Genomic DNA, 14,259 nt, shown 5'->3' on the forward strand with positions numbered 1-14,259 from the left:
CTCCTGCGCACATGCACCGCCCATAGCAACCGACCGGCAAAGGGCACGTGGGGGCGGGACCTCTTCGTTACCAAGATGGCGGCAGGCTCCTCGGTCTCGTACCCAGCATAGGCTTCGCTGCGGGCCTACTAGAGGTAAAGCCGGTCCCGGCACCCGGTGGCGCCTGCCGCCATCTTGGTCAAGAAGAGAGATGTGCGTGACCTCCCAACATACGGGTGGTCCCTCCCCCACGTGCCCTTTGTCGGTCGGTTGCTATGGGAACGGGCCAGGCGCATGCGTGCCGGAACTCCGCCCCGTTCCCCTAGCAACCGGCCGACAAAGGGCACATAGGGGAGGGACCACCCGTATGTTGGTGGGTCACGCACATCTCTCTTCTTTACCAAGATGGCGGCAGGCCCCTCGGCCTCGTACCCAGCATAGGCTTTGCTGCGGGCCTACTAGAGGTAAAACCGGTCCCGGGGCACCCGGTGGCGCCGGCTGCGCGGGGCGGGCGGCGGGGGTTTGGGGGTATAGCCTCAGCTATAGCGGGAGGAGGGCGCGGGTCCGCCTCTGCGGCCGGGCGGGTTGCGCTGCCTCGAACAAGATAGCGGCAGCAGAGAGACGGGCTCCGCGGGCGGCACGTCCAGCGAGCGCCCGGCTCCGCTCTATGGTCTTGGCCTGCCCCGTTGGCGCGGTGTGGCCCACGTGCCGCTGGGGCGACCCTCCGCAGCGAGCGGGGGTGCGGGGGCTGCGCGGAGGCGCTCGCCCCACCGGCCTCTTGCACCCGCCCCACCCGCCGGCCACCCCCGCCGCTCCCCCGGGCAGTGGCCGCCCCGCGCTGCGCCGGCGACGTGGAGCGCTCCGGCGGCACCCAGGGCGCGGACAAAAGCCCTGAGTCATTTCGCGCTTCCCCTCCCTGCGGCGGCCGCCCCGCGGGCCGGTGGGGATGACGGGGCCGCCCCCGAGGGGACGGGGCTGCGGGGGGCGGTCGCCCCGTGTCCCCAGGCCCGGCCCGCTGCGGGCTCTGCAGAGTTGGAGCCTGAGCGTGGCTTGGCGCGGCGGGGGGGGCCGGGGCCGAGGCTCCGCTACGGGCCGCTCTGGAGAGGGGGTTCTGCCGGGGTTCTGCCTCACCTGTGGCCTCTCGCCCTCAGTGGGACGGGGGGGAAATTCTGCCCCTTTACTCAATTGCGCTCTAGTCCCGTAGCGTGGCTTGATTGCAGCTTCAATAGCAGCCTGATCCAGCAATCGGGCAGGACAGACGAGGGCTGAGCGCCAGGCGCTGGTGATCCTTGGGCCCAGCCTGGCTATAGCTGAAGCGGCCTGGCCGTGAGAAGCAGCACTTCCCATGCGGGCCTTCCCCAAGGAGCAGGGAAGCGTTCCCGACTGGCACGGGTAATTCCTTCCACTGGCAAGGGAGAAGCAAGAGAGAGGCTCATGCTGGGAATGTCAGGAATGGCAAGAGCAGTTTGCTCGGAACCGATGAGGTGAGCCAGGGTCCTTGAATTCACAGCTCTAGGTGAGAATTTGATTAAAATTCAGGACTCTGGGGCTGGGAAGTAACAATTAGAGACACTCAGTCCCAAGGAGGTTGAAGGAGTCACTTCTTTCCTGATACTGTTGTGTAAGGACAGAGAACATCTGCATAGTGCTCTGTGCTATATTGCTTTGTCGCGTGTTTTCTCTTTAGTGAGATGGGTGTAGCTTCTGCCTGATGATTTAGTCTCAGGTTTGCCTACTGTTGCTGTCCAAATGCTACACAATAGTTCTGTTAGAAGACAATTTAACAGATGGTATAACAGTTCCCCCCTCCCCCCAAATCAGACTGGAAGGTGGTGTTTCATGTATTGTTTCATAGGTGGATTAGATATCCCTTCCTCTGGTAGAGGAATATGCATCAGAGGCAAGGCAGGAAAGGAAGCAGTAACAAAATGTGTAGCTGTGTGTCTGTTAAAGTTCTGTATCTCCAATCCTTCGCCTGTTCAGGTTTAAGCTGCTAGAAAAAGAGAATCCTCTAGTTTGTATGTGGATTTTCATGCAGCATGGCCCAACTCATAGACAGGGCCACCCATGTACTCAAGCCACAAAAAAAAAAAACCAACCTTTTCCTTCCAAAAAAGTCCACAGTAGTATAGTTTTTCACAGATCAGAATGACAGGCAGAGGAAAAGCTCTCTGCTAGATGTGGAGGTAACAATATCTGGAGGCCTGTAAATACAGTCTGGAACAGAGGCAGTGTAACCACCTAGCCTGAGCTTTGCCATTGCGGCAAAATACTGTAAGCCTAGATCATTCTCAAAAGACAATTCTTCTGAGTGGCTTCTAAGAAGCAGTTAAAAGATTGCTCTGTGTTTGTCCGATATAAATTGTTCTGGTATTTCACTCCTAATAGTATGACACATAATCCTGTCTCCTCCTTTGTTGCAAGTTAAGTGATTTTTTGCTGTCATCTTTTCTTCCTCTCCTAATTCTGCCTGAAAAGGTGAAAAAATTACAACACTACTACTTATGTATTAAAGGCTGTTATGTTCCCTGCTTTTTCATTGGCCTTGCTTATCTAGACTGGGATGATCAAGGAAGAGATTTCTCCTTGATCTGGAATTGGATCATTATGTTGTGTAGCATAATGCTAACAATGGTAACTTTTTCTTTGATAGGATAAGGGCAGTTGTTCTTAGTCAAGTAGCTAGTCTTTTTTTTTTTTTTCCAATGCCCATTAAGTTGCTTCTGAAGACAGTATGGTCTATTAGAAGAGAGATCTGTAGCCCTGGATTTTACAGCTGTTATCAGAGTGGAGAGCCATTCCAGATAAGCCCTCCTGCGGGGGTTTACACCTTTTCAGAGAAAATCAGGGTGTGTTATTGGTTACAGTATTTCAGCTGATACTGGCATATAGAAGCATCTTAAGCTGATAGAACTGTATTTAGGATTGTGCTACTGTGAGGATTCAGGTAATTCACCCAGGTCGCTACCAGTCAGGTGGTTAGAGCAGACAGCAGCTGCACTGAGGCCAGTCTAACATGTTCAAACTGAATGCAAGTGTATGGTTGAAAAAGTTCGTTCACCGTGGCTGGGAGGGTATCTGACAATTTGATCTGTGGGTTTCTGCAAAATACCAGCTTTATGTGAAAGCGTTGTTTCTCTTAAAAAGTACTCAGCAAAGGTTCAAATTTGTTTTGTGTTCAGGAATTCTACAGAAGGAAATCCTCAGGCCTATACTGTGCAGAGCTTATAAAATGAACCTTAAAGCTAGATGGCAAGACTCTGGCAAGTGTCTGCATGGCTGTTTTGAAGCTGACAAGCAGTAAAGGCAGGATCTGGAAACTGCCTTTGCACTTTCTTTGCGGCCAGAAAGAGAGAAGTTGCAGATCAGTTGGTCTCGTGCTTATCAGGAGTAGGCACCCAAGCATGGCCTGACAAGACACTGTAACAAGAAATACAAGCCTTTTAGCCCCTGTGGATCAAGCACAAGAATAGCCTTCTTTCTGGAGCGTTACCCTTATAGAAATGCTGTTATAACCTTGACAAAGACATGCGCTGCTGCAGAAGTTGCAACAGGGGTTTTCTAAAGTGGGCTGGGAAAGGCATGTTCACCTGGGATGTAACGAGCCTAACTTGTCCAAGAGCATGTCACTGAGAGGCCCAGAGCCTGTAAAACTTTTGCAACATGGGTCTGTGCAAGAGGTAGGGAGGTGTTCTTTGTGTTAAAATATGAAAACAGATAAAGAAGAGATAGGAAAGTAAAACCCAGCTGCAGGATTAGGCCTCTGTTCCTAATTATCCTAACCTTGAAAGAAGAAATTGTTAGGCTGTATGATGTAGTATAGTGCGGTTTGCAGGTCGGTTTTTTGTTTGGCTGATTGTTTTTCTGGGGCTTTGGTCTAGAAGCAGTTCCAGCAGAGTCTGTTACCGGGAGGCTGTGGTATTTACTGTGGGCTGTGAGACTGTATTTGGAGTGGAAGGGAAGGTCATGCTCAGTAGAGCCTGTTGTGGGAGGGATTGCAGAGGAGCTTGAGACACCAGGAGCTGGTCTCTGGGCCCCAGGTGCTCATGCTAGGTTGGTAATTAAGGTAAGAGTCTAGTCGCCTGAGTCTGGGGCTTGTTTCCAGAGCTTTTTTCATTTTAGAAATTCCTAGGTTTAGAAGAATAATTTTGGGTTACAGGCTTACCCTGGATGTGGAATTATACCTGAGAGAATTCAGCATGTGGCTTTATATTTAGCTGTCCTTTATCTTTAAAAGAAAGACTGTTTATGTCCGAAAAATCTCCTATTTAAATCTTGTGATTTACTTTACTGTCTTAAACAGGAAAGTCCTGCATGCCTAATAATTCTAGTGACCTTTTTCCCCATCCACCTTCTGTGAACTCATGTTGCCCCATAGCTCTCATGGTGTGACTGCCATGGAAGAGAATCGGGGAGTCAGGCTGAGAAAAGATGTGCCAATAACCAAGGAGGAAAAGTTCTATCCAAAACAAGGGGAAGAAGCCTCTTCATTTATAATATTTCATGTTTATAGACGACTTCGGGTTGTGGAGGATTTATGTGTTCAAGGTTTTAATTCTAACAAGGAAAAGTGGTCAGGCTGTGATGAGTGTTCTTAGTCTATTTTGTTTCATAAGAAACTTATGTATGTTGAAGCTGAAGCGGTTCTTTTCCCCTTCATTTAGATGATCTTTGGTGTTTCTACCCACACAAGCTCTGGTATTTTCCCAGCAGTCTCACATAAATATGAGTATCCTTTCTAGCAGCTACCATAATATGCATACTTTTCTTTAAACTTGCTGCTGTTATACATCACTTGTCTCTCATGACAGGTTCAATTTTGTTGAATCTTGCATCTGGTAGATCTTTCAAGCCTTGAAGATATCTACTAATATTTTGCAAATTATTACTAGATTATTAGCATGTAAATAATTTAGGTACATTTATACCTCACAGTGCTAATTTCTTGACTTCAGCCACTTCAAAAAAACATTTGGTTGGTTTAATCTAGGTGTACTGCAACTTTTTGTGTCTGTGTGTTCCTGCATTGTGGGGAGGGCTGAACAGGTAGCTGCTTTGGCAAAGAAGGCAGGGGATGTGTGTTTATGTATGTGTTTGTGTGTGTGAAAGCCAGTTGGTTTTCTGCTTACTACTATAAGTAAAGCAAAATGGTAGTGGTATTGGGAGGTGGGGGGGTGTCAGAGAAAAGTTTGTCATTACACTTAAGGTCCTAGCAATGCTCTTGCCTCAGTGAAGTCCCTTTAATTGCGCTTTTGGCAATTGTTGGACTTGGGAAGAAACCTCTGGCCCCGGCAGGAGCAGCACGTGGCCCCGGTGCCAGGAGCAGGCTGCGGAGCCGCCGGGGCAGTCTCAGTCCAGCGGCCGTGCATGGGGCTGATCTCGGCCACAGCTGCCCGTACCACGGGGCTGGCTCTGTTGCTGAGGCAGCGACAGAAGCATGTCACACTTTTGTGAGGAGCAGGGGTTGAAGCAAGGAGCTATGTCCAGCTGTAGTCACAAAAGAGGTGTTTGCAAAGCAGCAGGCAGAAACAACAAGGAGAAACCTGAGAGAAAAGATGGACCTCGAAAGGCTTGGTTAGAAGAAATCACGATGAGTTTAACTTCAGTGGAAAAACAGCACTGGAAGAAGGGAAGTGATTGGTTCAGTTGCTGTAAGGCACCAAGAAATGATGATTCACAGGAAAAGTTTTGTCTTTGAGAGAATTGAATAGTGCAGTAATATTCACGTGACCTCCCTTAATGACACTGTTTAATTATAAAGTAAAATGGGTTTACCTGTTGACACAAAATGGCAGCAGTACCAGATTCTCTTACACTTATCAGCACGGTGTCTGGAACTGTTTTCCTGCAACAGTTTGGTTGTCTTTACTGAAGATTTTTCACTGATGAGAAAGAACCATTTGGGAAAAGTTTGGGGATGGAATGGATAGATATATTTATTAGTGGAAGCAAAGAAGGAAACACCTAAACAACAAAAAAACCCACAGGAAAGTCAACAAACAGAATACCGTAAGTGACTGGCATGCAAACATTTGTCACAAATTGGGGCGATTCTGGTAAAAGCATCTACGCATATAACACGTGTGTACACCATACCTTTTACCTGCACAGGAAATACCTGTGCATTGAAATTTCTGGAAGCATGTACTGATATCACAACAGTTGATACTTGTGTTCTGTAGCTATGCATTTAGCAACATCCCAGCTATTAACTAGCTTTTAAGGAGGAAATACTTGGAATCCTGTCATGTTTTGACTATTGCTATTCAGCTTGGAGGTGACAGGACGCAGCCTTCTCCTTGTGTTATTAAGCTGATAATTGCTTGTCAAGGTCTCTGTCAGAGCCCATGAAAGTGCTGCCTGGCGTGTATGCAGGCCAGGTGATAAAGGTGCATATCAGGACTCTGGTTTTAAAGGAAGGTTACTGGTGTAATATCTCACAGTAAATATCATGAGGCAGGTATGGCTAGCTTTCACAAAGCTAAACTGGCATATTTTTCAGCAGAGAATGGATAACTAGAATAATCTCATCGCATCATTGAAATGTCAGGCTTGGTTTAGGGTATTGGCATGCAGCATGGGCATCACTCCCCTGTCTGCTTTCCCGCACCCCTGCTATGTTTGGTTGACTGGTATTTCAAATGTTTTGCAGTGGGTTGTCTGAAAAATCAGCAAAGGCCTTTTTTTTGAGGAATGCTGAACACCTGGACAGCTGCTGCTCAATTTCAGGTGGTGGTACCTGCAGTAGTGCCACTTGCTGGTTCTCCTGCTGTTGTTTCTGCTGCTGTGTTTCTGTCTGTCTCTGCATTTTTGGCACTGAGAATTAAACAGGATATTTCACAAAATAAACTGGATATTTGCCAAAGATGAGCGACGAACAAAGCCTAGGCCATGCTGTGTGGCACGAACAGGGACATCGGGCATGGGATGGGTACATGGGTCAAGTTAGGAGAAAGGAAGAGAGTAAGGGTCAGAGTTAATGCAAGGAAGGTTTCCCTGCCGGCAGGGACAGAGGCAAAGCCAAGAGAAAGCCCCAGCGGGGTGAGAGGCCAGGAGCGATGAAAATGGGCTTGTTGCTGCGTGCCCCAGCTGCAGCCTGGGGTGAGGAGCTTGCGGGGTGGGGGTGGGGGTGTGTGCCTGTCTCCAGCAGGCACTGGAGAGCCGGTGGGCTGTCTGACCGACCTCCCCTGCACTTCCCAGAGAGGGGAGCGGGACTCTGCCCTGGGCAAACCAGCCCTGGCTGTTCCCATTGCACAGTAGAAAGTAAGTTTGCTGTTATCTCTGTTCAAGTGATAAAGCTGAAGGTAAACCTGCATTGGAGCAGCTGAAAGGAAAGCTGAGAAGAACAACTCACAGAGCAGGCACAGTGAGAGTAGGGCTGGGGATATGTTATGGCTGGCCTGCTATTGCATATGCTTTTGTTTTCAAAGTGAATGCTTCAGCAATCGGTATAGCCTGCTGGGATTTAGGGGCATGGTCTTACAAGGGCCCTTGAGATCTCTGGAGAATAGCAAGCTGTAGGTATTTGAGTGTTGCTTAAAAGTAGAGCTGGTTAAATAGCATTGAGGAAACTTAAAAGTAACATTCTACACCTGCTGCTTTTTCACAAAATTAAAATACTGAGTTAATGGCTCTGTTGATGGCAGCAGAGTTGTGGGTGAAAATGAGAGCAAGCAGTGAGTATTCAGAGAAGATTAGGAGTTCTTGGAAATTTTAGGAATGTTAACCCATTTATTTTATTTGAAAACTCGGATTGCTCAGGGCACTGCTCTGTTAATCCAAAAGGCAGTAACAATGTGTGGGTGGAGGATGTATGGCATAAGGTGTCAAAGCAAAAAATTTGTTTCTAGAATGGCACATGTACCCTTCTAGTTCAGCCCAAAGATGACCAGGGTGGGACTGGAAATGATTTGGTTATGAAAAGAGGTTTTAAACATAAAATAATATTATTGGTAACAATTAGTGGACATAGTTTTACTCTGGGTTCTCGCTCTCTCACTTTTCTTTCATAGCAGGCTTAGAGTGGCCTTGCAGATTTGGAAGAGAAGACTGTCTGGTTTTTTCACTGTCAGTTTAGATCACCGTGATGTAATTCTGTCTAACACATGAAGAGCCGTTTGCTTGGCCTAGTAGAGATTAGGAATTAGTGCTTGTCAGTGGATATGTTGAGCCCCTGTTGCATGTGCTATGAATAGGACAAAGGGAAGGCTGCGCTTAAATAGCAAGGGGCCTATCATCACTTTTTAAAAGTGGCAGTTGGAATCAGATATTTACTTTAAAGCCTTTTCAGAGGAATTGTTGCCAAACTGAAGATTCTTTTTTTCAACTTGGAATTGGTCCTCTCCAAACAAAGCACTAGCCTCCCTGCAAGTTAAATTATTTTATTCTTTGAGGTTTTTGTTTGTCACAATAATGGTTATTTTTCTGGGTCATATTTTCAAACTGCTTATTGTAACTGAAAGATAGAAATAAAGAAAAAAAAATTACAAAATTGGACAGTGTTGTGAAGCCGTGCAATTTGGGGAACTGGAACTCTGAGGAAAACATACCAGAGCACATAAAAAGTTTATAAAAATGGAGCTGCAGCATTCTTAAGTCTTTGTTATCCAGTAAACATTAGTAACTGAGGAATCCTTAAAATCTTTCACAGGAGCTGTGAACAACCTTGTTTAGGTTTTTCTCTACAATACCTAGAATTAAAGTAGCTAAGCAAGATTTTTTTTAAAAAAGACTAAACCAAATGTTTGTTTACAGTTTCCATGCTTAAGTTGCAAATTGTTCCCTGTCCCCCTGAAAAATGTCATTTGGGGTGTCTCATTTAGTTTGCCACTTTTATCTTTTTTTTTTTTCATTTGCTGTATACATTTACCTAATTGAATCTCTGTGAAGAGATGTAGTTGTCATTTTTACAAACTGCTGCAAGCAGCAATTCTGCCCTGTAAAACATCAGCTTAAAGAGTACCTGTAAAGAGGGTCTTAGGGAGCACGGCGACAGGTTCAAGCTAAGGGATGTGGTCAGCTTTGAATTTTTGAAATATATGACAGTTAATACAAAAAAGGGGTAAGTTTAGGACTTGCAAGTCCCTTGCTTTTCCAAGCTGTGGGATGTGTAGTACATGAGAGCTTCTGGCAACATCTCTTTAAAGAGAGAGACGGAGAGAAAAATTGCCACGTGTTCATTTTATATTGCAGTGTCCAAGGGAGAAGGGAGCAAGAGATGCTGAAGACATAAACAAAAGAACTCCAACCCAGTAGCCAAAGGAGGGTGAAATGAGAGTTCTTTTTGAAGAACAGAAAGCAAACTCTGTGTGTGTTCTGCAGTGTCTCTGCAGTCCTCACTTCTTGGGTAACTGTGATATTAACAGACTTTGCTCTCAGCTAATTATTTGTGGAAGGTGGTTTTTTTCCCTTCTGCAGTGCAGGTTGAACAGAGAGCAGTGCTGCAGCAGCACTCTGAAAGCACCAGTGTGTGATGAGCACACAGTATGGCAGATACTTAAATTAAAAAGCAAGTTGAGATTGGCGTAAAGAGCCAAAATTGAAACTAAAGGTTCTGACTGCAAGTAAGAAACCTTTTTCACTGTTAGGATAGTCAGGTATTGGAATAGGTTGCCCAGGAAGTTTGTGCAGTTTTAAGGTTTTCAAGTTAATGCTTGGACTTCATGATCTCAAAGGTCTTTTCCAGCCTAAACAATTCTATGATTCTGAAACCTGACTGAAGAAAGCCCTGAATGCCCTGGTCTGACCCTGCTTCAAGCGGGATGTTGGACTAGAGATACCAGAGTCTGAGACCTCCAGCCTGTTGTCAGATGTTCTGAATTTCTGTGATTGCTTTCACTTGTGCTACTCTGTGCTATTGCCACTTTCCAGGCAATATATCAGGAGTCTTTGTTTCCAAATCTCTCTTCCCATTCTTGAGTCAGGTTAGTGTTTTCCATGACTGTGAAACTGTAAGGCAACACAGGAACAAAGTGAAATAAAGTAAGTTCCTCTGTTTAAAAAGTATTCCTCTTAAAATTGGCTCCCCCAGAACCTGAAATTTGCGTCTACTTTGACAACCTTTTCAATTCCTAAATTTGCCTATAACCATCTCAGAAATACAGGTGGGAAATTCATCTCAGTTGTTCTTGGTCTGAATGTATTACTTCTGTTTTCATCTCATTCCATTTTATCTATTCCGTTTTATCTTGGTTATTTGCAATCCTAACTTCTCCTGAAAGCCAAATAATCAGATTTCTCTCCCAGTGTAAGTGGAAGGATGGACTCTGACCTGTGGCTTCCTTTTGCTTTGCTTTTGGATTGATTTTATTAAACTGTCCATTGACTTTCTTCCTCATCTCTGAAACAGCATTTGTTTTGCCAAAGCACCTGGCATCCAAGAATCACAGCTTTCTGAACAACCTGAAATGAAATGATGAGTCCACAGAGTAAATAAAGACGGCTGTGTGTGCATAGCTGGGACAACTGAGAGAATTTTGCTGGTCAATTCACCAAATCGGCAGCAAAACTAAGAGTAGAGCTTAAGTCTCTTGACTGATTTGTCTGCATTAACCACTACATCTTGTTTTCTTGTGGTGTCCCTGTGTGAAATGTGTATCTACCCCTTACACTAGCAGCTTCTCCTTTCTCTGCAGAGGGCTTGAAGCTACGTGTTTACGCTATGACTCTGCACCAGTAAGTTTCTGCTGTTGTTCCTACCTATTTTGCTTGCCCCTTTTTATAGAGCACCCTGAGATCGTCTAGCAAGAGCAGCATACATATTTTTTGCTAGCTGATGATTGCATAATTTTATTGTCAGGGTGCCCAGGAAAGAAGTCAGTCTTTTAAACAACCATTTTGGCTTGAGAGTCCTGCTGAGGTTAGTCACCTGCTTTCAGTGTCTGGTCCGCTCTTCTGCTTGTGCAAGAGAATTGCCCTCAATAAACAATGTAAGTTTACCAGGAGAAAGGCAAGTGGTGTTGCACTCCCCTGGGACCTCTTATTTACACCACCTAGGTCCCATGTGAGACAAACACATGCAGCCGCTCAGCTTCCTTTCACCTCCCTCCCTTCTTTCACAACATGACTAAATGGTTGGCATTGAGATTAGTATATAGGCTTGGGTAGACTTTTTTTCTTTCTACCAGCAGTTCTCTAGTTGAGCATTTACAGCGGGCTTCTGAAGATGGTGGAGTTGCATGAAGTACAGCCAAGGGACAGTATTTAGCCTATGGAATCATTTTTTTCCCAGAACTGATGTGTGAATGGGGAAGAGAGGTGCCCGACTTGCACATCCCTGGAAGTTTTCTTCCTCATGGTGAATAAAGAAAATCTGGCCTCAAAGTAACTGAGACATAAGCAACGTGGACTCATGTTCAGTCATTTTTCATGATGGAACTGTTTTCATTCTCTTAGCAGAAGGATCTATATGATTTGACCCTTAACTTCAATTTAATAGAGGTTTTCCTGTAGAAATAAAACCATTTTATTGGAAGATCCCGTGGCAAGCCACAGCAATAGCTTTAGAGCTGAGAGGCATATATTGCTTGCTTTGGCTGAGAACCTCACTACTCTCCAGCATGAGTGCCCTGCCTCCTGAATCCTCTTCCACTTCTTTTTCTAGTGTGATGCGAAGTATTTCCCCACCCTTTTTCTCTTTATACTACCACTGGTGAGGGATGTGCCGAAATGGATACTTTCATGGGTAGTTCTTTGGTGGTGGTGACTTCAGTGTGTGAGATAAGGGTGCTTGTTTGTACAGTTTCAGAAATCTGGAGTTACATTTAACAGGAAATGAAGTCACAGCACACGCTTTTTGGAGCATGGTTGGGTTGCTTTCCAAATAAGGCTTGCAGTTTCTGGCAGGAAAAATAACAGATCTCTTATAACAGTAGAAAATAAGAATGGGCTAGAAGAAACCCTTTGCAGAATCCTACCTCAGCTGAGGGTGAATGTGCCGGGAAAGACTAACCTTTTTGTGGTCTTTGCTCCAGTGATTTAAGGAGCTGAAAGTTTCTTCTCCTTTCCCCAGGAGTCCTGCGGTGGTGTGATTATGGAAAGCTTCTTAACTCCTTTGCTTTCACACTGGTGAACACATGTTCCAAAACACCAAAAAACACCAAACCTGTTCTGTTTGTTTTATCTCTGTGTTTCATATTTTTGCTGGTCCCGTTTCTGTGCCCTCCCGCAGACTGCTGATATGAGCTGCCAATTTGATAAGTCGTGGAAACTATGCAGTACCCAATCTTTCACCCTTTCTGTTGCACGCTTGTGCTCTTCTTGGGAGCCTTCCTATTCAGTTGTTCTTGCAAGTCGTGAAGCCAGGCTCTGACATAATGCTGTCAAAATATTGGGATGATAGAGGGAGGAGGGGCAGGTTAGTGTTTGTCCAGGGGTTGGATACCTTCTTCTGTTTCCTTTCCCCTTAGCTACCAAAAATTCCTACACCTGGCTTACAGAGGAACCATTTTACACTCATCTCCATGACCAGCATATTTTGTTGTTAATGTGAGATTGCACTTGTGAGCAGGTAGACATAACAGGCACTTAGAAGCCCCTGCAGGCCTCTCTCTGCCTGTATCCCATTGCCTTATTGAAGAAGAGGGATGGGGTGAGACGCAGATGTTTGATGTTGTGCTGGCGGGACGAGCAGCAGGTTGAAACAGGCCTCCTAACACCCTCTAAATGTGCTTTTGTCCATGTGTGGGACACTTCTGTACTTAATGAATGCAGGAGGAAAGGTGAACTCTTCCCCTGTGGAAGATCTTCCTCTAAGGAGAACAGCCTGCGACAGGTTTCCTTCAGCAGAAATCATTTGAGGATGGCATGCAGTGAGATGCTCTAGGCCTTCCAGTTAACTTCTGGGCCTGGCAGGCTTCCCTCCCACCACTTGCAGCTACAAATAATGGAAGAGCTACAGAAACAGATGGGGAAGATTCCTCTTAAACAGTCCTGGAGAGGAAGCCACGATAAAAGCCAGAAATCCATCATGTCCTAGCAACCTCGGTGACTGCAGCAGCACTACGCAGGCTGAGCAGGAGAGGGGCATATGGTTGTCTCATAGGCAGAAGGTGGCATGTCCCCCCAGAGGGTCCCTGCTGAACCAGGTGAGGAGATGGAGCTTAGGGAGAAGGATGTTGGTGTTTTGGTAAGATATTCCTCCGGTTCCCTGGCACAAGGGATCGCAGTACTTGCTTATGTCGGAGTTAATTGGACGCAACAAAGTTAGAGCGTTGAAAGGAGGCTGCTTGCTTTGCACTGGGGAGATAAACACAAGGGAGTGAAAGCTCCAGAAAAGCCTTGTGCATCTTGAGTGAAGTTCAGAGCATTTGTCTCAAAGTCCTGAATTGCACCACCCCTCCACACTCCCTGCTGCTGCCTGGAAGCAAAGTTGTCCAAAGTCTGGAGGTGCTGTTGTTTGCCCCAGTTCCTGAAGCTCTGCTTTTGCATGGGCTGCCTCTGTCTCCATAGGCATCAGCCTGCTCGTGTGTCGCATGGGGTGCTGCTGGCATTCACAGCCCAGTTTTTGTTGGAGGAGCCTGAGCCAGCTCTTGGACCATATATGACGTGGCAGCAGTAGTTGCTGCCTTTCTGTGCGGCAGCCCTGTGCTTGGAGCAGTGTCCCTGCATCCTTGCAGAGACTGGCCAGACTTTGTGAGGAGAGGCCGGGTGGGAGGGGGGAGATGGATCATTGTGGTGCCTGGGCAGGGTGTCAACTCTTCATGACTGTTCTCCTCCTCCCTTTGACTGACTTCCCGATCTCACCCACAAGTGTATTTTTATTTCCAGTGATAAATTGTTTGTGTCAAAAAGTTCAAGTGCTTTAATGATGTCGTTCCAGCTGCAGGATTAAAAGGAAAACTGGAGAAATCTCCTATTCTTGGTTCAATAAGTAATCATAATTTTACTTCAGGCTAAATACCATCTATGTTTCCATAAATACAGCACATGAATATTTCTAAAAATTACTATGTGTAATCAAAAGCAGTTATTCCAAAGACCTCGAATTTCTGTGGTCAGAGCTCCACAAAGCAGGTTCTTGCGTTTCGTTTGCCAGGGCCTGGGAGAGAGCAAGGTGTGAATGAGAAAACCAGTCACTAAGTGCAAGTTATGAATGATGAGGAAAATTAATCCTGTGTAGGAAAATGGGCAGAGACTGAGCTAATGCAAAAATCAGTGCAAATTCCAAGTATTTTTACACTGATGCGACTCCCCCCCCTCAGTTCCTTGAGGGTGCAAGGCTAATAATTAAAAACATCTATATTGCACAAACTTTAATAAACATCCCCTCAGCAGGAGGGG

General features: G+C 46.0%; 1 protein-coding gene across 2 annotated transcripts in view; it reads left to right on the top strand.

Moving 5' to 3' along the window:
• The first annotated feature begins 48 nt into the window (after positions 1 to 48).
• HDLBP (high density lipoprotein binding protein) overlaps positions 49 to 14,259 on the top strand; it is a 40,260-nt gene continuing 26,049 nt past the window's right edge. Inside the window, exon 1 of one of the 2 annotated variants that reach the window (XM_080409666.1) lies at positions 49 to 134. The gene's annotated coding sequence lies outside the window, so the exon portion shown is untranslated. Of the gene's footprint in view, positions 135 to 294; positions 444 to 14,259 lie in introns of those variants that run through there. The other variant, XM_080409665.1, reaches the window with a different exon arrangement.

This window comes from Falco punctatus (assembly GCF_963210335.1).
Source record: "Falco punctatus genome assembly, chromosome: 13".
NCBI lineage: Eukaryota > Metazoa > Chordata > Aves > Falconiformes > Falconidae > Falco > Falco punctatus.